Here is a 25,994-nt window from a genome sequence, read left to right as displayed (position 1 = left end):
ACCACAGAGTTGTCAGTGAAATATACATTTCTTAAGACAACAGGCAAAATTCCTATTAATGGGAAATATGTTCTTTTTTTCACACAGTGAAATTGAGAAAAATTACATCAAATGAAATCTTTTTCCCTAATGTAAATTCGTTAGCACATCTTCTTAAATACCTCAATAATGCAGTACTTAGGAAATGTAAATTCTCAACTCAGACTTGAACCAGGTTATTATTAAACAAACATATTCAAATTTCATTGCTTGGTACCAGATTTTTACCACCACATTACTCTTAAATCGTATTTCAAATTTTATACTTAGTGCTACTTTTATTTTCTGAAGGTAGATTGTTCAATCTAATGACAATCTAGACTGACCCTTGCAAAAGAAGTCACAGTTTACTGCAAAAGAAATTATCAATCTTCTGTTTTTGTCAAAATCACAATATTAAGAAATTTATAAAAATTAATTAGGATTTATCTGTGGTCAACGAAGGACCCACAGAACGTTGTCTCATGGCATTCTATGGAAAGTCTTTGTTGTTTGTTCGTTCTTTACTTTCACCTTCCTCTTCTGAAACATCTTCATTGGCCTGTTTCTCCTCCACTTTTTTCAAAGATTAAGAAGATTCCGATAGCAATTTTTTTGAAGGGTATGTTTGTGGTCTGAGCCTTTTTGAAGGGCAAAGGAAATCTGCCACAAATATACAAAGTCCTAATAATCATCCTGAAAGCAGAGTTGCTAAAGCAAAAACCGTATATGATCCCCAAACTGGTAATCCAATGTCTTCAATAAAATAGTTACCGCAAGTCCTGATCCACATAGACAGCTGAAAGAGTGCTGACATACTACTCATCAGAACAGAACCTGGACCAAGCCAGGATGAAACAAGTTCAATACTCTTACACTCTTTTTCACTTATAAAGTTTATGAAGTCCTTCTTAGTTCTTGGGCCCTGATAGCGCCTAAATTCATCATCTTTACAATGATAAATAGTAGAAAGAGCAATTATGATAAATCGTCCACTCAGTCCTGGCTGCTCTGTGACATCTACTTTTGCAACATTAATCTCAAGATCTTCTCCCCATTCAGCAAAACTTTCCCATTCTGGTTGAAGATTCTGGCAAGCAGGACACCATGGAGCATAAAATTCTATCATCCACTCTCCTTCCAGCAACTCTTCCCAGTTAGCGTCAGTGATGATGCGCACGTCGCCCCGCGGCCCGTGGATCCAGGGAGCCCCACAGAGTAAGACCACCAGGACTGCCAAAGGAACCACGAGACACCCGGAGAGCACCATGTCAGTCACGCGCCCACCCCACATCCATAGTACTTTAAGAAAAGATTTATATGGAGCAATAATAGCCTTAAGAAGAGACCTATATGTTTTTCAAAATAAATTAAACTTGATAATGTACTTTAGCTATGTTAAAAGTGAAAATTCTAAATTATCCCCTTTGCAAAATAAACTGTAATGGCGTAGTGATCTTCCACTAAGAAAATTTTAATGACCTTTTAGCCAGCTGAAATCTTCAAATAGCTAATGGACTTTCAGATCCTGAAAATCTATAGAAAGTGGGATTGCATAATATTAACTTAGCATTGTCTAAATTGTGTAGGATCTTTTGGAAAAAAAAAAATAGTACTACAATGTAATGAATAGAACAAAAGTTCAAATAAAAATTAGTGCTGTGTCTTAAGCTGGTTTCAATTTAGGAAAAGTTAGGGCACATATATGCCTGCTATTATACTAAAAAAAAAAAAAAAAAAAAAAAAAAACTGGAGAAAATATTATAAGTGAAGAAAAACAAATGAAAGGAAGAGAAGCCAAAACATGTGAGAGCAGCAGGATAACAAACAGGCTAAGCTACACAGAGAGATTACAATGGTGAAAGCAATTCCAATTTGATATCTGCATTCTACCCTTATGGTTTCAAGATTAAGAGATATGTCCTTAAGATGCTGGATGTCTTTTTATTTTATTTTTTTTCTGTTTTGTCCTCACAATTTGTGATGATCCAACCAGTTACAGAGACCCCTTGGTTACTGATGCAATGATCAATTCACATAGAGAAAATCTGCGTTCCCAGATAGGAAATTTGAGAAGGTAAATACGTTATTTCACAGCTTCCTCATGCAACCTTCAGATAATTATTACCTTAGGTTGCTGATACTGCCACTTATTCCCCTTAAACTAACAATGCCAGTGGGAATAAAAGTTTGTCTTGGCCTTTTAAACAAATCTCTTGTTAATTTAAGAACGATGCAGATTATATCTCACTTCTTAGCCTGTAAGTGTTTGCTAAGTAGATAATTTTAAGGAAAGGTCTAGGGATTATGAAAAGAGTTTAATTAAAATTAATGACTTCAAACTTCAATCAAGAAAACTTAAGGAGTAACAAGTTGCTTTGGGGGTTTAAGGAGCCATATTGTTGCTCTGATCCTTTAAGCATTTTTTTTTTTAAATGACAAAACACTTAGGTTTCTGGATAATTTTCCACCAGGGCTACACATTCTGATATCCACTTTACTTCACCCCTGCCTTCTCCTGACCCTTCCCAGATGTAGTGATATCTGGATCTGTTATGAACCCCAGAAAACCCATGTTCTTTTAATCCAATCTTGTGGGGGCAGACCTATTATTGGGTGGAAACTTTTGATTAGGTTATTTCCATAGAGATATGACCCCACCCATTCAAGGTGGGTCTTAATGATCTTTACTGGAGTCCTATGAGGGGATAAAAGGCAGAGACATTTTGGAGAGAGCTCAGAGAAGCTAAGATATGTAATCCAGAGTTTGTCCCAAGGAGAAGCTAAGAGAGAAGCTAAGAGAGAGAAACTAAGACAGAAGCCTAGAGACATTTTGGAGAAATCCACAGAAACCAGAAAGCTAAACATGGAGAGGACCAGCAGACTCTGGCCATGTGCCTTCCCATGTCACAGAGGAACCACAGATGCCATCGCCCTTTCCTCAGAGAAGGTATCTTACCCTTGATGCCTTAATTGGGATATTTTCATGGCCTTAAAACTGCAAATTTGTGAACTAATAAACCCCCATTGTATAAGCCAATCTATTTCTGGTAAATTGAATATTGTCAGCTTTAGCAAACCAAAACATTTCTCCATCTTTCAGGCTCTGCTTTGTCCATTTGTTGAGCAAACTCAACAGCCATGGAGTCTGGAATTGTTCTCTTTGCCACAATTCCAGTATCAGGTGTGCCCAGGGTAAGCCCTGTGCACCTATGTCTTCACTGGTTTGCATCCTTCCCCTGTCCACTTCTGGGGTGGCCCAATGCATTCAACTGGACTTCTCCCTAGGAATCTTGTCCTAGCACTTTAGTTCTATACCAGAAGTAAAACTGTGTGCTCGATAAGGGACAAAGTCACTCAGCCTCCCTAGTCCTCTCACCCCAGGGCCTGTATCTTGCTGCTTAGGTCTTTCTGTGCTCAGACTGACTACCAATTCATATCATTAGAAACAGTCACTGAAAAAACACATTAGATATATACTCAGGTTTATTTAAGAGAAAAACAAATTTAAGCAGGTTTTAAAAAACTTAAGAATTATCTGGCACTTTCATTGACTGGACAGCTACACTAGCTTCATTATCATAGATGGAGTTAATAATTGATTCCAAATGTGGGAAAGTCTTCAGCCATCCATGATTTTCCTATTTCAATCTGAGGATCACTAACCACTTAAAGCTCCTGGTTTATTTTTGCAGCAGTTTTCATTGACTCATATACAGACAAACTACAATAAAGATGCTTCTTTTGGCCATATGGGATGGAATTTATGAACAAAGTTATATATTGAATCAGAGTTTTAACCATCAGTTTGACTGATATAATGGTAATGATTTGATATTAACTTCTTTTTGATGTAAAAGAACACAAAGTGAACTAGCTATACTCCCAATATAGATGAATTTTATTTCACATAAAACTATCTTGGTGCTTTGAATAATGAAGCATGCAACCAAGATCCAAAGTATCTTTTCACATCTATAGTCTTTATCTTCAATACCATAGCAGGGTAAAATGTGATGATTCCTACCTCTATTGGAGTTGTAAAACTGGGTCTTAAATCACCATGATTTCCACATATATCAATCCTTGTTTCCCCTCCTGAAAGTGATGTGTTACTTTAAAATTTTAGATTTGAATTAAATTTGTTTTGAATATTGTTTGGGATTGAATCATGTCCCCCACAAAATGCATGTTCAGGCCCCATCCCCTGGTCCTGTGGATGTGAATCCATTTGTAAATAGAACTTTGAAGGTATTACTAGTTAAAGTGTGCCAAAACCAAATAAGGATGAGTCTTAATCCAATATGGTTGAAGTCCTTATAAGCAAAGGAAATTGGATGCAGAATATGAAGCCATGGGGAGCAGCCAGAAGCTGGAAGTTGATGAAACCCAGAAGAAAAAGAAGGTGCTGCCATGTGCATTGCCGTGTGAGAGAAAAACCAAGGACCAAGCATTGCCATCAACTAGCCGTCGAATGCCTCAGTCTTAAAAGAGAAAGCATTGCCTTACTGATACCTAAATTTTGAACGTCTCCCAGCCTCAAAGCTGTGAGCCAATAAATTCCTGTTGTTTAAGCCAACCCATTGTATGGTATTTGTTTAAGCAGCTAGAAAACTGAGACAAATATTATCTAAGTCCTTTTATCGTGATTTGAAATACCAAATAAGGGTTAGGAAGCACAGCTTGAAGAATCACAGCACATCAACTTAAAATGGAAAGAATTAGATATTTCTAAGACAGGCTAGTTACATTACAGATTCTCATGTCCAGACAGAAAGAACAGCCTTTCCTGTCACTTTGTATCATTCTTTCATTCATTCATTTAGATATTTATTTAATTAACAGGTATCTACTGAGTATCCATTATGGAACAGGCACAGGGCTAGGCAGAACAGTGAACAAGACAAAATACCTAGCCTGTTGTTGAATGAGGGAAAGACAGACCTTCCCTGGCCATCCTATATAAAACAATGGACGGCCAAGTCCCACTCATAGTCACTCTCTGTAATTTAACCTGCTTTACTTTTCTGCATAGCTCTTATAGCCATCAGATTTATCAAATATTTATTTGCTTATTGTTTATCTCATCCTCCACCAGAATGTAAGCTCCATGTGGGCAGAAACCACATGTTGTTTGCTGCTGCATCCTAGAACCTAGAAACATGTCTGGCCATAAATGACTAAGTAAGTAAATCACTAATGATGATTTACTGAATTAAGTGCTATGCTACATTGCTAGAGCAGGGTTCAGCATTTTTTTTTTTTTTTCTGTAAAGGGCCATACAGAAGTATTTTAGGATTTGGAGGCCATACAGTCTGTGTTATAAATACTCAACTCTGATTTTGTAGCTCAGAAGCAACCAAAAACAATGTGTAAACAAATACGTTCCAATAAACTTTTATTACAGATAAATTACTTAAGGTTGGATTTGGCCTTAGCGCTATAGTTTGCCGATCCCTGTGTTAGAGAAATATATAGGAAGTATGCATGGACTATCTGTGGCAGGTTTGGGAAAACTTTCTAGGAAAAGTTTACATCTGTTCTCAAAATTTAATGTACATCTGTCACTAGGAAGGCTTGTTAAAACACTCTGGGCCCCACTCTATTGTGTCTGGTTCGGTAGGCCTGGTGTGGTGCCTGAGAATTTGCATTCCTGACAAGATCCCGGGGTGATGCTGATGCTGCAAGAAACCTACCTTGTGAGAATGACTGGTCTGAACACTTGATAACCTTGGAGTGGGTAGTGGGAAGAACAATGTAGGGAATATAGAGAATGTAGGGAATGACACTTTCAGAAGACCAGAAGCAAGAAAGAGTGAGGTTTGTTCAGAAGCAAGGACCTCAGTAAGATTGGAATATGGAGGGAGACAGAAATGTGGCACATGTTTCCCATGTGGCTAATAGCTGTCACAATTACAATTCATGAAAACTAAATTTCACTTCAAGAGTTCATAATGCTTCCTCACTTATAAATGCTTATTTTTAAATAATAAAGCTATCATAATTTTTAAAGCTGTATTTGACTAAATTAAATGAACAGTTTGCTTAAACTATGGTGATTTTGGGGGGAGAGAGAAAGTATATGCAAGTGTTTTGTATACCTGACACCAAATAATTGATGGGCTTATCACAAGAACTTATAATGGACTAGGTGCTATGACACCCCTGTGCTTACTTTCCTCAGATGCTCATCAGAATGTGTAATTTCCTAGCTTATCATTTTACTAGATGTTGTTTTTTTAATCTCCTGTCTCCGTGACTCTGAGCTCCATGAAGGTAGAGACCATGTTGGCACATGGCAGGTGTTTAGAAAAATCTGTTGAATAGAAGGGTGAATGGATGAATTAAATAATTTCAAGATGTCATTAATTGGTTCAAAACCTGTAAGATCTTTTCAGTTAGATGATGTGTCATAGCAATAGTATGTTAGAAAATAAAAAATAGATTTTCTGTTAAGTATACAATAATGATAACTCAAAGATAAATAGCAACCACGAATAAGAGGAAACTTTGATCCAAACAAGGGGCTTTTTATTTTTTATTTTTATATTTTTAGAAAGTCTATGAAATAGCTACTTCACATTTGAACTTTTTCCCCATGATGTAATTAATAATTGGTTTTATGAACATTTATTTTATATCCCCCTTAACAAAAACAGAAAGTGTTCATAGGACAAACAAAAGAAGCCAATTTGATATATAAAGAAGTAAAACAAATAGCATAGGAGAATATCAACATTCCTTTAACAATCAATCACTAATAATGTGTCAGCAAGCATGAGGTCATCTTTTAACTGGCAGCTCAACGGAAATAGATCACTTAAGTAAGGAAGGCAGTCTTAGGAAATTAAACTCACCAATTAACAATTGCTTGACTATTTTATGAAACTGAAAGGCAGCTGCATAAAATAAATAGATAATTAAAAAAACTACAGTTTGCAGTGGTTTTAACATTAGACTTAAAAATAAATTACTAGTCTTTTAAAATGGTTTTGGAATGACTCTTCAATCAGGTTTAAGAAAATGAACTTTTAATAAGTTATTTTATTTTTCAAAGTAAAGGATTTGACTTTAAATGGAAGAGCTGAATTTTATTTTAAAAATATGAAAGGAACATTCTTAGTTGAGTCTCCTTAGAAGCAGATTCTTTTTGATGGAATAGGAAAGTTATTTTCATACTGCATACTGCAAAAATACGTATTAACAAAAATTGTTTTAGCATAAACTATATATGTATGCAATCTCTTTTTCCATAGATGTACATATACTCTGTTGGCCAAGATATGTTTATGAGAAAAAAGAGGTGAACTACAATTCTCCCATCCATTTTAATAAATACTAGTTCATTCTTCTTTTACCATCTCATAATCATAAGTCTCTAAGGATAGAAGCATTGAGAACAACTGTTGAAAAGAGTAATCAATTACATCAAGAAACTGATAAAGAATGGTTTGGGTTTTGACCCATAGGTGAGTCTTCTCCAAGTGTGAACAGATAAAGCATGGATAGATGATTCTAAAATCCTAAATATTTCATAAAATAGTACCTTCCTCAATTTATCAAATCTGAAAATTTGAGGGGGAAATGAAAAAAAAATCATGGGAAGAAAAATTGTTCTTGCAAATATTCAGTTCAATATATATTCAATAGTTTGTGACTGTGACTTTTCCTGATGTTTTCAAATTGCATCCAGATATGTCTGTGAGCATTTAAAGAGAGCTTCCACCTAGATCCTAGCAGAGTTTATTCAGAGAAATAGATACCATCAATTCCTCCAGCACTCTTCAAGGCTGTATAAAAGAAGAAAAGAAACACAAGAGTCCATGAACAGTCATAGGAAATGCATCTATCTCGGTAAAATTTTACATCCTCCCTCCACAAGGGGAGGATAAGGGGCTACTCCTCCTATCCAAATGAGGCTCTGAGAGAACCACTTAGAGAGACTGTATGCCTGAAAGTTTGCATCCCATTGTCTAGGTGGACATTTGCTTGTGCAAGAGAGAGAACTGGAGAGAGACTGCAAAATGAAGAGAGGAGACAGGAGTGGGACACACAGCATTCAAACCATTTGTCATGACAAGTATGTGGGAGGTTCCCATGATCCAGAAAGACACTTAGGAAAGAAACTAGGCTTGAACTGCCACTTCTCCTGCAGCAAGAGAAAGGATGCACTGCTGTGGGAAAGAGCTGGAGGAATGTGAAAAAATGCCTTCCATATTACGGAACTATTCACTGGGAAAACCTTGTCCAAATTTCCCAGTGATCTCATACATGTTTCACATGAGAGTCACTATTTAGATTTCTTCCCTACTTATGTGATTGACAGCCAAGGGTGGATTACAAGGGCACAATTAAGTAAAGATTTCTTCCCTTTTCCCCATCCTTGCTCCCAGACTCCCATTCATTGGAGGAGAAAGAAAGAACCAGAAGAGGAAAAAGGCACAAGAGAAATGAAAGAGCTGTTGTGCTCCTCTCCAAATCAAGATCCTCAGGCTGAGGTTCAAGCTGCATTTATGCAAAGGGAAGGATATGAACTTTAAAATGCTCACTAATTTAAATTGTACTGGACTGGACTTTTTATACCCAAAAGTAGCCAGAAAGTTACAGGATTGCCTTGGATGTCATTAAGAATCAAGAAAAAGAAGCTTTTACAGCATTTTGAAGGTAGTAGTTAGAATTTTTAGTTGATGTTAAAATCATCATTTAATTGAGAATATAATTCACTCACATACACAAATTTCTAACACCAGGTAGAATCATTCATTTTATTTAATCAAATAATACTGCTTTGATAATAGCAGCTAAAGATGTTTTGGTAAAGAAGCTCAGTAATTTTCCTTAATAAAAACTCAAAACGTTGAGTGATATTTTCCTAACTTCATCTTGGCTTCATCCCTCATGGATTTAATTAAAATGTTCTTGAACTAATTCATGTTTAAGCCTTTGCTATCTCTTAAAATTTAGTTAAGTACTCTCATTTGTCTCAAGTTAACTCTTTCAACTTTGAAAGACATATTCCTAGTAAATAAGGCAATGTTAACATTAGCATAGTCTTCATGATTCTTACTCTTTGGTGATTACTACTCCCAAATTTTATCTTTCCTAATGCAAAATCCTATATTTTAAGCTCTTGCCAAACATGCAAAAAGAAGCAGGCTTCACAATGGATTTGAGCTAAATTTGTCAAAGGCAATGCTGATTTTTAGCAGCTATAGAGGGGAACTAGTAGAAATACTCTTTTTAACCCGAGAACCCACAGATGGTGGTGAATGATTACAAGATGGTAGAGCTGATTTATAAAGCAGTGAGTTAATTTTCCAAAGGCTGGTAAATTCCTTTAAAGCTTAAGCAAATTCAATTTTCTGTTTAAAAATTTTTATAAGCTAAGTGAACAAATAAAATTTCTTGTAACAAACAAACTGAAAAGTTTTATGGTCATCACAAACCTCATATATAAATATTAAATTACTGGGAGATTAATCAAAAACTTTATAGCTAAACAGTTGAATTTCTTGGGATGTTCCCTCCTTCTCAGCAAACATAAAGGCAGAAATTAATATAATCATGACAACAAGAAGGGGAGCATGTACAGATTTCTACTTAAGTGACCTGGCTCCTATTTGACTGTTTTTCCAACATAAATCTTAATTGTGGAAATGTTATAGTCACAGAAATGTAAATATTTTCTGTCTCCTTTATTTTGCTGAGAAGGGCAATTTCACACGTCACTTAAGTAGTTATGTCCTAAGAGGAAAGTAATGTCAAAATTATTTTCTGCTCAAGCCCTCTTGTCCAACTCTAATGTAACTTATATTTTTACAACTAAGGTCAGTCAAATTAAAGCCTATAATTTTTCTTTCTACTTATAAAAGCTATGTGTACTTCCTCTAAATTGTCTTCAATCATGTTATGATATTCTTGAGGCTGAGAAACAGAAATTCTGAATGTAGCTATTTCAACAGTTTAGAGCAATGTAGGATTGGGCTTTTTTGCTTTGTTTCCAATATCTTTCTTCGCAACAGCAAATATTTCTTGATCCTGTTTGGATTTAGTATCACCCTAAGAAAATATCATCTGTAGGTTGCCTTTTAGGATTTTAGACTCTTTCCTGTGTCAGAACTAAAAGCCCAGAGTTGAAAATTCAACATATTTGTAAATATTTTCTACATGCTTACTATGTGCAAAGAAATATTTTGGGTATTCTAAGACACACAAGCTAAGTCCCTGCCATCAAGACATTTAGAGTTAAATGTGCATACTGTTTTATCAAAAAAAACTGGATAATTATAAATAGACAGCTTTCTGAAAAATATATTAGTGATTACCTTATTAAATTTGGTACATCTTAAAGAAAGACAGAATACAAAACAGATGCCTGAAGAATTCTGATTATCTACTTCCAATGCTTATGAAGGCCTGGAAAGGAATCGGTAATAATTGGAGGTTTCAATAAATTAAAATAAAATTTAATTCTTTGTTTCAGGTTTTTAAACATTAGAATTTGGTGAAAAGTATGAGCTGTTTGGCAAGTCTCAGGTAACCAGGATTTTCCATTAACCAAAATACCTCAACCTCAGTCATACTGGGAAAATACAGGTTTATCATACTATGAGGAAACTTAGATTCTAGAAGTAAAAATTTAATTTTGAGGAAATATATAATATATATAATGATCTTAGAATCAGTTACATTAAAATATGTATTTCTCACATGTGGTTATGTTGAATTAATAGTTTTTCTAGAAAAACTTGGATTGAGGTTTCTCTGCATTTGATTAGAGCATTGCTTTTCTACTTCTTTATTACATATTCTAGGCTAAAATAAATATCAATTTTTATATCCTCCTTTCAAATTTATTCCTTGAACATCTATTACCAGCTTTCTATTCTAATCCAGATGTTTAAATCACAAAATAACTAGTGACCTTCTTATGACCAAAATCAAGAGTCTCAATCTTTTCAGCCACTCCACATAATTATCTACCATTTGACACTCTTCTCTCCCTTAGCTTCTTCACACACTTGATTGTCTCATACAGTTGCTCAGCAAGAACAAAGAAAGCATTTGTAGATCAAGGAAAGGCTATGTATTTAATACATGAGTACAAAAATGAAAGTGATGGACAGGGAGAAGGCCATGAATAATCAGGTAAGATGAGGAGGATGGGAGAAACAAAAAATAAGCAATAAAGTGAATGAAGGAGAGTCATTGAGAGAGCTGTTCGTCAAGCAAGCACAGATTCTTTGTGATGCCTGTAGACTTTCTCCTCCATTAACCATTCGAGAGAGAGCTGCTTTTAAGCTAACTTTAAGTCTCAAGGCATTTCATACATTGTAATATGTTTAGTAGGTACTTAATAGTACTCTTAATTACTATTATTTCTTAATAGTTTTTTGAATATATTGTATTACTTTGAAAATTCTGAATACAATTGTTGATATAACTATGACATGAATTAAGTATATGCTACTATATCATGGCATGTACAATTAATTTTCAGGGAATGCAGTTACATTTACCACTTGCATTATTGCAGACTTCATTCCAGTTATATTATAGCATGTGCACACAACTAAGCAAACTGCAGTGGTTACAACCTTCCCGAAGCCCAAGGTTAATCTATATTTGGGGTTAAATATATTGGACTTTAAAGTTTTTGGTTTTTTTTAAGTTGAAACATATTCTCAATCTGTTTTTAACTTTCTGCCATTCAGTTTTACAAGATGCAGTATTGTAAAAAAAAAAAGTGCCCCTCATTTTTAAATGGCATAAACCCTCCTGTAGTGTAAGTTAGGCTCTACATAAAGTTCGTTTTTGCTCATTTCTTTTGTAATAGAAGTATATGCCCACAGTTTAACCAAAAAGAAATCAGACAAATGTATTAGTGCCCAAACCACAAGAAGCAAACCAAAAAGCATGGACCTCCAAGTTTAAAAAGAAACTATATTTTTGTTTCAATTATTAATATGGGGACAAATTAATGTCTCTCTTTAATCTAAACATCTATTTGGGATCTGCATTTTTCTAGCTTTTCTTTTCAAAATAAAGGATCAAACATGATAATTTTTTTTCCATCTGCCATAACAAAATAAAGATGAACAAAGACACAGTGGGTTCTAATTTCCTTAATTCGTAGTAGTGCTAGCAATAGTCTTTCCAGAGAACAAAAAGGGAAATAAAGAGAAAGTACCTGATTATGGAAAGAACTCCAAACTGGAAGTCATGTGACAAGAGTGCTAGGACTACTCTCCCACAACACTGTAAGCACACATAAGCAACTTGGGGAGGTATTCTGTGGTACTATTCCTTTATCTCTGAGCCAATGGGATAAATCAATGGCTTTTAAATTGTGTTCCAGAAAGGCTGCAGGGTTTCCATAAATTTTTTATCTAATTTCATTTTAAAGCATATTTCAACTATTCAAAATAAACCAGCAGTGAATAAGTGAACATTAAAAGGTGTTATAAGCCAAATTTTCACTGGTTGCCTACCTCCAGTATATTACCATGTTTTTGTATAGAGCTTGAAAAGGATGTTTAATTTGCTTTCTAGTTTACATATATTTGAACTTTTTGTAATTAAGTCATTAGCTATACAGCTTGTACTGTGACACTGGCCTTTTATTTAAATTCAGGCTTGAACGTGTTTGTTCATGTACAGTGGCTACACTTCTAGAGCACTCAGGCAACACACAATAAATTGACAGTCAAGGTTTGAACAATTGTGCTTGGTCCATGTTTACTTCTTCGTAGTTATTTATACAACAACAAGAAAATGCATAATATGCCATATCATGATAATGTCATACTGTAGTTTTATGCTTACTATATAAGAATTGGTTGTTGACTGACTTGTGTATATCAGAAATTAATACCAATGACTGCTACATAATGGTGGAAGGATTTTGCAATAGTTTAAACAGAATATCATTTATTTATTGCTGGTATTCTCCCCAATAGTTTGTCAACCCAGTGAACACCTACATATCTTACATGAAGGCAGTATCACCTCCTCCATGAAGCTTCATATAACTCTCTTCTACAATGTGGTAGTTTGGAGTGGTTATGTACCCCAGAAAAGGCCATGTTCTTTTAATCCATTCTTAGGGGTGCAGACCTATTATGGGTGGGACCTTTTGTCTAAGTTGTTTCAATTGGGATGTGACCCACCCAATTCGAGGTGGTTCTTAATCCTGTACTGGAGCCCTTTATGAGAGGATAAAAAGCAGAAACACACAAAGAGGGAGCAGAGAAAGAAATGCCCAGAGAAGCAAGAAGGACCCATAGAAGCAGAGAGAGAGAGCCACTGAAACCAGAACCCAGGAGAGAAGGACCAGCAGATGTCACCATGGGCCTTCCAATGTTACAGAGGAACACTGGATGCCAGAAGCCTTTCTTCAGAAAAGGTATCCTCTTGTGGATGCCTTAATTTGGACATTTTCATGGTCTTAGAATTGTAACTTGTAACTTATTAAATCCCCATTGTTAAATGCCAACCCATTTTCTGGTATATTGCATTTCAGCAGCTTTAGCAAACCAAAACATACAACTTTACAGGTAGAGATGTTCACTTCCTCATTTGTGTCTCCACTATAGCCTATATATAATTACATTCAAACATTCTATCTTTGGATGTCTAAATATCCATATTTTTATGAGTCAAAATTTCCCTGTTTACTGTAAATTTATTAAGGGCAGAGGCTTTGTCTTTATTAATCTTTGAATCTGCAGCCCATTGCAGAATAACCATTAAGTAAATGATTTATGAGGAGTGAGCCTTTATTAAGTTAATTTTAAGCCCCCAAAGTATTTCATACATCATAATATACTTAGCAGGTGCTTCACAATAGTCTTAATTATTTATCCATGCATGAATGGATGCATGTTAAGGTTCCCTGTCCTTCTATATAGTTTATTTAATGAGTGTCCTAAGATTCTAAAATGATCTGCTATAAAAAAGTAAATTACCATTTATGACTACTTACCTGTGTGAGTCAGGATTTTCTTTTAACAATACAACCAAAGTAAAGTGAAACCATAAATTGGATGATGAGGTTAATATAATTGCAACTGTCATCTCTAACAACCAAGTTTAGATTTTTAGATGTTTGTATTCATTCAAGACAGACTCATTGTTTGATTAAGTTCAGAATACATAGCTGTTATAAATCTTAATTTAAAAAATAAATTTATATTAAGAAAATTCTACCTTTATCAGAGTTGTATATTGGGATTACACATGAAAATTTATTTGGTAAAAGTGAGTTCTATTAATAAAACAAAAAGAAGTTTGGAAAACTTGTGGCCATATGATAGCTAAGGACTTTTCAACTCTTACATGTTGTGAATTAATAGTTCCTCTTCACTTTCATTTGGTCTTCACATTCAATCATGCTTTAGATTTAGTCATGTTCCCAACCTGTGCTGGTAAGGAAAAATCCCACCCATCTAGTGAGCTTAAGGAGCCCAAAGATAATACCTAGAGGTAGAGCAATAGATTCCACTCTTCTTCCTCTTAGAACTCCATGAGTTTCAATCTTTGGCCAAATTACACATTGGCTATGCTGCTTGATTACAGGGATATGGTCCTATGATGTAGAATCAAGGTGTGGTAAAGAGCATGAATGTTTCTGTGTATAGATCACATTTATGTCTGCAAATAATATTGCAGTGATGGAAAAGTGTACTTGATGAGTTCCATTCCTCATATATATATTAATAACTCCTCAGAGTCAAATATTGTACGGGATAGCAATGATATCTCTTTCTTCTCTTCATAGAGAAGCTCACTGAAAGAAGAGTCTATGTATTTATTGCCTCTTCCTCACCTCCCATTCCTTCTTCAATCTTCAGCCATCAGCTTCCACTCCTACCACTGCTTCTAAACTACTCTAGGAAAGACCACCAGTTTCTTCCTAATTGCTAAATTCTGTGTATTTCTTGTCCAATTTTTAACCCAACTTACCACTTATGCTGCATTTGGCATGATGATGACTTCTTCCTACCTTGGCTTATCTAATTCCATTTTCTTCTTATGTTCCTGCTTTTCTAATCTTTTTTTTTTCTTCTCAGGACTCCTTTTTTATCTATTTATACCTTAAATGTTAAATTTTCCATTGTTCTGTCCCTTTTCTTTGTGCTCCCTCCCCCCACTTCCTCTGCTCTTTAATTCTCACAGGATGATCTCATCCACATCCATGACCTCAGCTGCCTCTTTATGGTAATGGATCTCAAGGCCATAGTTCTAATGCAGAGCTTTCCCTTGATTCCAAATGCTGCCACAAATCTCTTCTTGGAGGTACAAAAGGCACTTCAAACTACACCTATCCAAAACTGAACTTGTTGTTTTTCCTTTCAAACTCATCTCAAATATGAATATGACACAGCCTCTGCCCTTTATAATCTTAAAGTATATAAAAGCAAAGCTTAAACTAATCCTTCATCATCTCTTGTCTAAACTGTTGCACAAATCTCTTAGGTGATCTTCTTGTTGCCAGATTTCCATCCTTTAATATACCCTCTATACCTCTGTCATAGTGAAATTTCAAAAATTTAAATGGATCATGTCAGTTCCCTGCTTAAAACCCATTCCTGATCGAAGTACCTAGAGAATAAAGCCAAATTCCTTAGCATGGCATTCCTTAGCATGGCACTGTCTCCATGACAGTATCCCTACCTACATTTATGGCCCTATTGTTTGCCCTGCCTCACACAAATTATTTTTAGCTCTCAAATCAACCACATTATTTATGGCATTTTGCCTTTGTTCACACCTTTCCTTCTGTGTAGAATTTTCTATCTCACAGTTTATCAACCTAGTGAATTCCTGCACATCTTTCAAAGTAACTCAAGAACCCCTATCCAATGAAGCTTTTCACCATTCTCTTTCACATCCCCATAGTGGAGTTGATGACTTCACTTTAGCCTATACATACTTCCAACATAGCACCTATGAAGATTTATTGACCTTATTTTTCATGTATCTGCTTTGCTTTTACATACTTTAAGATTATAAAGGGCAGAGGCTGTGTCAAATCCATATTTTTATTCCCAGACTATCACATAGTGTTTTAGTTTCCTTGGCTGCTCAAACAAATACCATGAAATGAGTTGGGTTAAACAATCGGAATTTATTTGCTTATAGTGTTGAGGTCAGGAAAAAGTCCAAATCAAGGCATCATAAAGGCGATGCTTTCTTACTGAAGATGGTTGTGTTTAGGGACTGCCTACTGGCAGTCCTTGGTCTTTGGCTTCTCGCATGGCACATGGCAGCATCCCTGGTCTCTCCCTTCTCTTCTTGGTTCCATTGATGTTCAGCTTCTGGCTGCTCCCTTTGGCTTTTACTCTCTGTGTCTGAATTTCATTTCACTTATAAAGGACTCCAATTATAAGATTAAGACCCATCATGACTGGGTTGGGCCACACCTTAACTGAAGGTCCTTCTTACAATCAAAGCACAAACTGAAATTGAAAAGCACAACCACTACCAGAAGGAGCTGGAGATTTCCCATGAAAAACTGAAGCACTTGGAGAGCTTTGGGGACAGAGAGCACCTGAGCTCGAACAAGGAGAAGTATTCCTTGCTAGGGGAGAAGACAGAGGAGCTGGGCTGCAAGGTAAAGAGGCATCTATAGGATCTTTCCAGCAGAATCGCCAGGGGCCTACAGCACAATGAGCTCTAAAGGTCTCCCAGGCAGCACGGCCGGCATGCAGGATGGGGAGCTTCCTTCAGGTAGGCAAAGTAAGTGACCAGAACTGTAGCATCTGCAGGGGCTGCTCTCAGGATGGCCTCTGAAGGGAAGAATTGTTTCAAATGACTCTGGCTGCTGCCGTATAAGGGTTCAGAGGGACTCGGGCTCATGCACCCAGCCATGCACATAGAGGCCTGTCTTGTTGCAGCCAGGCCTGGTTTTGCCCCGAGGAAGCACAGATGCCACCTGTCCAAGGAAAATGTGATTTCAAGCCACCCATGGAGTCCCACATTCCTATATGCTAACAGCTGCAAAATTTGTGTCAAAATCCTATAAATCTGCCACTGGAAATATTGTGTACTTAAGTCCTAAAAAATATAGTGCAGTATTTAAACCAAACCAAAACAAACAAATAAACAAAAAAAACGGGTTCACACCCACAGGAATGGATTAGATTTAAGAACCATGATTTTTTCTGGGGTACATACACCTTCAAACCACCACAGTAAGCATGCAATAAATGACTGCTAAAAGTAAAATTGCACAAAGAAATTAATGTCAAAATGTTCTTGCCCTCAAATATCTCAAAGTCTAATCTGGGAAACACACAGAAACAGCAAAAATTATAGCAAAGTATGTAGCTGCAATGGTTGCCTTGTGTGCATTCTATTTCCAGATAGGTCAGGGAAAACGCATATACTATATTCATAGTGAACACAAAGTGTCTTTCTACATCTTTGGTGATTTGTCTATATCATTCCTGCTATTTCCTGTATCCACACTAACTATATAGTTGTTTTCATCTACCCTCTAAATATTAACAGCAAAATAAAAATACAGGGCTGGGTACAGTATTATTAAACTATCCTTATAAGAGTTTATTTTCAGAGAAATGGATTTAATGAAAAATATATGAGAAGACACTCCTACTCACAAGAAAATGTATTTTTATCATCATCTGTATTCTCTAGTTAACAATGGTGATAGATTAGAGCATATTTAATGTTGCTATGCATTTAGCTGTTGACAAATTTTTGAATACACAAAATAAAAGGATACCAAAAATCAAGGGGAAAGCAGACCCAGTGTTTGAAATTCTGAATTGTTCCCTAGGCTTTAGTCAAATTTCCCCATTGGATTAGGGTCAGTTTGAGAGGGCTGAAGTGGATGGAGGAATGATGAATATAATGAGGGGAAGAGGTTGAGGGAATTATTCTGGAACCCATGATTTAGGTTTCAAATAAAGATACTATCTAAAGGACATGAAACCGGCGATCTGTTTGCTCCCTAGCAACTACTGTAGCAGGGATGCAATTTGAATGCATCAGCATGTTTCACATATTAGGCATCTCTCTGGAAATGTATAATGAGCTCCTTTTGGGGCGGTTTTCCATGTTATGTTGCTGTGCCAGTGTATGCATTTGTCCAGATGTCTGCAGCATCCTGAGCTGCTGAAAAAATTGTAAACGTTTTGGAGATAAAAATAATTTTATTTTTTCCTTAAGAACTCTCCAAGGCACTAGGCTGATAACAAAGTGGAGACCCAAAATCTTAAAACTGAAGCCTGCCTCATCTGAGTACACAGCCTTGCCAAGAAACTCAGTGACATTTACTTGGGAAACCACATATGCCATATGCCTATTGATAAGCTCATTTTCAGAAAGAAATACGGTATCATTTAATCAAAATGTATCTCATTGATAGGAAATCCAGTGAGCTAGCACAAAGTCAATTGTATCTGATTCCTTATTTCCAATTAGGTTGTCATACTTTAATTTTCCTTTCTTCTTAATAGTTCACTTTTAAAACTCCATTCATAAAAATTAAACACAATGTTCTGAATTTTAAAATCTATACATACCTGTTTCCATTTTCATCTCTTTCTAGTTCAATCCCTTTCTTCCATAGTTCTCTTTTAAAGAAAGATAAATAAAGAAGGACTGCCCTCTACTGGTATGTGGGAAACACTCCTGAAATGGTTGAACAGCATGAGGTACTATAATGGCTTTGCCTAGGACATTTCCCGAAACAAAAGAAAAGGTTGTGATGTTTTAAGTTCTTTATATGAAACCTTGGTTGATCATTCATTCATTCATTCACTCATTTCAACAAAATTGAATTGAGAATCTACAAGTATTATCAAGCACTGGGCTAACCCATGGAACATAAAAATGACTAAATCATGGTACTTGGCAGAAAAACCATTAATTTTCCTTCCTTCCTCTGTCATGTACTGTCACTAGTATACAGAATATGTTTTTATAGCATGCACTTGAGTTAATGGATTGAGCCTCTGAGGATAATTTCTGGAAAATATTAAATATTTACAGGCTATGCTGCCAGCAAAAAAATTCCCAGGAGGACACCAGAAGCATACAAATCTCATAAATACTTCTTTCCTAGCTCATTCAAAATTCAGTCTACTTATTTTAATAGATTTAATAATCCCTTTTGATATTACCATTCACAAAGGAATGGAGAAAAGAAGAGAGCAGGCTGTTGAATGTGTTCCTGAATCGGAGACAAAGAATAGTAATACTGGAAGGGGTGCAGAATACACCAGGTAGTGATATCAACAATATTCACCACATTCCTAGGTACTTTGGCAAGTCTGTCCTAATATCTATGCTAATATTCCCAATCAGACCAGAAACTCACTCAAGTAACTAAAAAGTCTCTAATGCATATGACAAGCAAAGACCAGTAAAATCGATTCTTGCACAGAGATTAGAAGGTCTTTCAGTATTACAGTTTATTTTCCTATGAAATCTTTGTTTTCACAGTTGACATAAACCTTGAAGATACACGACTTTGAAGATGATAGAAAGACATTTATAGCTGACCACCCAAGGCCCCACCAATCCAATTTCTTTATTTCAAATTCAAACTTCCTCAGTCTCCCCCTTTCCATGGATATCACATTCACTCACATACTCCTTGGTGACTAAAAAAAATATATGTATTTTTTGTTTACTACTATAAATCTAATCATAGCATAGCATAGCATTTGGCCCATTATAGGTCCCCAACACATTTATATTAATTATATTAAAGGACTGAATGAATATCACTGATTTTCCTATTGGTAATTAGAAAGGCTCCCATCAGTGTTGCTGTTATTACTGAAGTTGTCAGTACCCTATTCTATTGCTTCCAAACTCTTCATTTTGCTCTTTTAAATTTTTTTTTATGTTAAAATAACATCAGACTTACAGAAGAGTTGCAAAGATAGTAGAGAGAGTTCCATATACCTTTCAACCAGCTTCACCTTAATGTTAACATCTCAGATAACCAGGGTACAATTATTAAAAGTAAGAATTTAACATCCCAACAGTACCATTAAGTAACCTACAATTATTTTTTTATCCCCCACCATTTTCACTAATGTCCTCTTCTGTTCCAGATTACCACATTGGATTTCGTTGTTATGTCTCTTTAGTCTCTTCCAATCTGAGGCAGTTTCTCAGTCTTTCCTTGTCTTCATGATCTTGACATTTTTGAAGAGTATTTGTCATTAATTTCTGTAGAAAATCCCTCTCTTTGGTTCTGCCTGATGTTTTCTCATGATTAACACTATTATGGATTTTTGTAAGAATATGAAAAAGGTGAAACACCCTTCTCATCACATCAAATCAGACTGTAGATGATATCAATGTCATATTATTGGTTATGTTAACATCAATCACTTGATTAAGGTGGCATTGCCAGGTTTCTTCACTGTAAGCTCTTCCTCCTGGAGGAAGAAGTATTGAAAATGTGTCCCTCTTCCCCCAGACTTAGGTAGTTTCCTCACATACAAGCACTGATCAGTACTCAGCTGAAGACTTGATGGGAACCCTCTGCCTATTTCTAGATCTTTCTCTTCCTGTGCAGTGCTCTCCTCCCTAGTGTGCTGCCCTATGAAATCCTCTCAGCATTCTCAATTGTTTCCTCAATTCAAGGAGACTGCTGGCTCTGTATGAGTTCCCCTTCCTTGCACTGCATTCTGAAAATTCTCTTAAGGCAATAAGATGAGTCAATTGTAGAAATCACCTCATTTGTTTTCCTTCTCTCAGATGCCTGCTGCTCAACTTCTGAAAACCATTATTTCATATATGTTGTCCTGTTTTTCATTTGTTTAAAGCGGATGGGTAAATACAAGCCATTACTCCATCATGACGAGAAGCAGATGTCTTGCCCAAAGTTTTAAATACCATCTATCTGCTGATGCCATTCAAAATTATAATCCTAGTCCAGGACTCCCTCCTGAATTACAAACATGTATCCAATTTCCTATTTTATATTTTCCCTTAAATTATCATTGAAATCCCAAATCCACCTTATCCAAAGTGGAACTCTTGATTCACTCCACTCCCCATACTTATTTCTCCTGGTCTTCCCAAACACACAAGTCACCACCCAGATGCTCAATTCAAAAATCTAGGAGTTATGTTTGACTCCTCTTTTGCCCCAATTACCATACCCAATCCATTAGCAATTCCTCTTGTTTTATTTCCAAAATATGTATCAGTCCAACCTCCAATCTCTATCCTCACTGCAACTACACTCAGAATCTCTCATCTGAGCCACTGCAGAAATTTTAAACTAATTTCATTACTTCATTCCATTCATCATCCAGCAAACAGAATAATCCTTTACAAATATGTATCAGATCCTGTTACTACCCTGATAAAGCACTTTCAGTAGTTTCCCATTGCCATTAGAAAACATTCCGGCCATAACCTTTAAGGCTCTACCTGATCTGCTTCCTGTCTTCATCTCCAACCTAATTTTATAATAATTTTTCCCTACACTCTAGGCCCACAGGCTCCCTTTCTGTTCTCAAAACATACCAAACATCCTTCACCTCAGAGCCTTTTTAGTTTTTATTTCTCTTTCCTGAAAGGGAAACCTGGATCATCATATGGCTGGCTTTTTTCATCATTCTCATTTCAGCCTAAATGCCTCTTTCTACAGAAAGCATCTCTTGGCCACCCTATTTAAAGCTGGGCTACTATCACCAGTTATTCTCTTTCACATCATTCTGTTTATTTCCTTTACAATAATTAAAATGATTTTTCATTATCTTGTTTACTTCTTGATTTATGTATCATATGCATCTTAGAATAAAAGCCCATGAAGGAAAGAAAGTCATCCATCTTTTTCACCACTGTTTCTGAAAGGTAAGACATGATGCCTGGTACATATTAAATGTGGTACAGTTTCTAAAATAATTGAGTAAGGTTATAAAGATAATGGTCACAGATAGGACTATCTGGTCCTGACAAGATCCGACTTGGTTAATAAGAATCTATACCAAGGGTCAGCAAACTACAGTCTGCTAGCCAAACCTGACCTGTTACCTGTTTTTTGTAAATAAAGTAGCATTGGAACACAGCCACACTTATTCGATTATTTATTGGCTATGGCTACCAAGGCAGAGTCAAGTGGTTGTGACAGAGACTGTAAAATATTTACTCTCTATCACTTTTTAGAAAAAGTTTGCAAACTCCTGATCTAGACTAATGCAGAGATAATGAGGATTGAGTAGGAGGAATAGACTAGCTAAAACATTACTCTCAAACTACAAATCTGCATCCCATAATGTTGTACATGCAATGCATCTTTCTCCCACTTTATGGTCTATCCTCTGCCTTCTATCCTACCACTATCACCCTGAGGTTAGGACACCTTTTTCAATAATACACAGTCTATTTTTCTGAGACTCTGACCATAAAACTTTAAGCATTCTCCATTATTACCATATAGAGAAAGCCAGGATCTCACTTAAAATATTCTAGATATTTTATATTCACTTTCAGTGTGTGAAATTTCATTTCTTAACTTTTACTTTTCATAATATTCCAAAACTTTCAAGTTATGTATGCTGATTCAAACACCACCAGCATTCTTTCTGTTTCTTTTCCAGTTTGAAAACATTTTCACTTCATGAACTTAATAAAATGCATATTGCTTTTGTTGGAAATCTATTAAAATAATTAATTTCAATTCAGTAATTCAAACACAAAATGGAAATGGTGACCAGCGAGCCATTTCAGGATCATTATTCCTTTTAAATGGGCATTCAATGCATTCAATTTTTCAGTCCATAGTGATATCAGCTAGGCCACTAGAAACGCAATATACTAAAAAAGTTACAGCGCTATCCAAAGTTCTTAAAACCAATTCAAAGAAAATATTTTATTCATCTAGTAATGAATGTTTTTGACAAAAGGTGAAATGATGTACTTTTTCCACCTTCCAACATCCTTTTACTTGGAGGCAGAGGGTCATGAAGACTTAATTTGCCTGCCAGGGAAAACAGATTGTCCCACTTTGTCTGCCACCTCAGTTTTAGGAAGCAATGACTTGTTGATTCCATATGACCATTGTGCTGGTTTGAATGTATTATGTCCCCCAGAAAAAGCCATATTCTTTGATGCAATCTTATAGGGCAGACATATTAGTGGGGATTAAGTTGGAACGTTTGCATTAGGTTGTTTGCATGGAAATGCGCCCCACCCAACTGTAGGTGATAACACTGATGAGATAATTTCCATGGAGGTGTGTCTCCACTCATTCAGGGTGGGCCTTGTTCAGTGGAGCCATATAAATGAGCTGACAAACAGAAGGAACTCAATGCAGCTGTGAGTGACATTTTGAAGAGGAGCTACAGCCAAGAGGGACACTTTAAAGAAAGCACAGGAGCTGTAGATGAGAGACAGTTTGAAGATGGCTGTTGAAAGCAGACTCTTGCTCCAGAGAAGCGAGAGAGGACAAATACCCCAAGTGCAACTAAGAGTGACATTTTTGAGGGACTTCAGCCTAGAAAGGAAAATCCTGGGAGAAAGCCATTCTGAAACCAGAACTTTGGAGCACATGCCAGTCACGTGCCTCCCCAGCTAACAGAGGTTTTCCAGACACCATTGGCCATCCTCCAGTGAAGGTATCCGATTGCTGATGTGTTACTTTGGACACTTTATGGCCTTAAGACTGTAACTGTGTAACCAAATAAACCCCCTTTTATAAAAGCCAATCCATCTCTGGTGATTTGCATTCCAGCAGCATTAGCAAACTAGAACAACCATATATCAAATACATGATGATATTACCACATAAACACAAATGAAACTATAATGTCACCATTTTCTGCTCTCAGATCAAAATTTATTGAGAGGGCATCAGGTTCCAAAAGGAAAAAAAGCTGTATTTGGAGAGCAGACTGCTATAGGTCTCTATACCTTACTTCCTACTTTGCCCTACCTGGTTTTATCCTTGATTTCGATCATAACATGAGAAATTAGAAAAGCAACCATAATCTAAACTGCATATTCATTTGTCCTCACAGATGAAAGTAGAGACATATGAGAAGATGAATGCTTTCATAGGTATCCATCTTAGCTACTTTATGATTATGGAAGAACAGTCAAATGACAATTTGAATTCCTTGGAATATCCCAAGCTCACACTTCTGGCAAAACCAAAATAAAATGAAATGAAAATAATCTTCTTAACCTCTTCCCATAGCTCACTCTTCCATTACTTAGTATGTCCGGCCACAAAGGTCTAGGAGTGCTTTCAAGTAAGTGTAGTCAAAACCAAAACAAATCAAAATGAAACAAACAAACAAACAAAAAACTGAGAAAGCAATCATAAAACCTTACGAAGTTATTTACAGAGCACATAGCTTAATGTTCAAGATTCTCAGATCAATATGGTACCATATAAAAGGTATGTAAAAAAATTATAGATTAAAGAAGCCAAGGAACAAAGACTATCGAATTCTTCTCTATCAGAGTTAGATATTAGTTTATCATTAAGAAACCTAAATATATTGCTTTGGTGTACTAGACTTCTGTTAACCAGAAAATAATCTACTTTCATAACTGTTTAATCTATAGACTCTTCCTTTCTCAAACTTAAGAAGATGGAAGGTAATTTTTATTGAAAGTATTGAATTCCATGGATTTTAACTTATTTAATCTTTTATAGTCCAATATTGGTCAGATACCAACATCTCAAGAAGAAAAATATCCAAATTATAAAAGTAATAGTTTGGATGTGTAAAGCAACAATATTTCAATACAGAGAAATCAAGAAATAGTTAATTCATATGTTTAGGCAAATAAGATGCAATTTGATATGTAGGCATAAGAACAGGGGAAATTGGCTCAGGTTGTTTTTCAGTTTGTATAATTTAATTTACCTGTTTTTACCAAATACATATAAATACTTTTCTTGGGCAAAATTCTCTTACTTTCTCAAAAGGGACGGCTGATAATAGAAAGAGGGAAATGATCAAACTATAAATACAAACCCCTAAAAAAGATATCTTGAGGGAGCGGAAAGTTACATAAACATAGCTTCATTTTTTGCCTACAAAAGAAATGGACAATAATCTAATCTTCTCCATATGGGTTGAGCAATTTCTTCTTCTTATCAGATCAGTCCATCTTTCATATACATTTCCACCCCAAGAGCTTTTGGTTATGCCATTCTACCCACTAGAATGCCCTTCCTTCATCCTGACTCATATCAGGGAACAATTCTCCCAAAGCTGATAGCGTTAAACTGTCAGGAATCACAGGGCTGATAAATTCAGTTAGCTCCTCCATTTAATATATTCTGAATGCTTGACATTCCTCAAGGTGCTCTGTTTATCCTGCTTACCACTCCCTCTCTAAGTAGTACCCATCACTACCAACAATAAATATTCATTATTCTTTACTATATACTAAGCAGTATTCTAACTGCTGGTACTGCAGTGAGTTATGAGACCACCATTAGATCACATAAAATAGAGTCGGTTTAAAATATGGAAATTTATTGGCTCAAAATTTTGAGACTAGGAGAAGCCTTAAAAGCAAGCTAATGCTTTCTCTCAGAAGACTGTAGTATTCTAGGGCAGGCTGCCAGAGATGCCTGGCTCCTGGCTTTTCTGTCACATCACTATCCACATGGCAATGTCTTCTCCTTTCACCTCCAGATCTGTTGACTTTTGACTTCTTCCGTGGCTTTCTCCTTCCATGTACAATTTCCTCTGTTCACAAGGACTTCAGCCATATTGGCTTAAGGCCCTTTCTCATTCAGTTTGGGCTAACCTTCACTAACAACATCTTCAAAGGTCCATTTATAAATGGGTTCATACCTATAGAACCAGGGGCTGGGACCTTAACATGCCTTTTGTGGGGGACATGATTCAATCCCAACAGATACAATGTTAGATTCTGGGACCAAAATGAAGTTCTCAAACAGTTAACACACATACACATGAAAATAAAAATCAGTGACAAAAAATATTCTGTA

At 35.9% G+C, this 25,994-nt stretch overlaps 1 long non-coding RNA gene and 1 pseudogene across 1 annotated transcript in view; both read right to left on the bottom strand.

Annotated features, from left to right (window-relative positions):
• Window positions 1–457: 457 nt before the first annotated feature.
• Window positions 458–1,288, bottom strand: LOC119538230 (annotated as a pseudogene).
• A 5,174-nt stretch (window positions 1,289–6,462) lies between these two features.
• Window positions 6,463–25,994, bottom strand: part of LOC119538233 — a 133,108-nt gene continuing 113,576 nt past the window's right edge. The window contains exon 4 of the long non-coding RNA XR_005217528.1: window positions 6,463–7,809. This is a non-coding gene — a long non-coding RNA (uncharacterized LOC119538233). The remainder of the gene's footprint in view (window positions 7,810–25,994) is intronic.

The sequence above is a fragment of the Choloepus didactylus genome, chromosome 6 (assembly GCF_015220235.1).
Source record: "Choloepus didactylus isolate mChoDid1 chromosome 6, mChoDid1.pri, whole genome shotgun sequence".
Lineage (NCBI taxonomy): Eukaryota > Metazoa > Chordata > Mammalia > Pilosa > Megalonychidae > Choloepus > Choloepus didactylus.
Note: the sequence above shows the minus strand (reverse complement) of the source record. Positions and strands in the feature narration are given on the sequence as shown.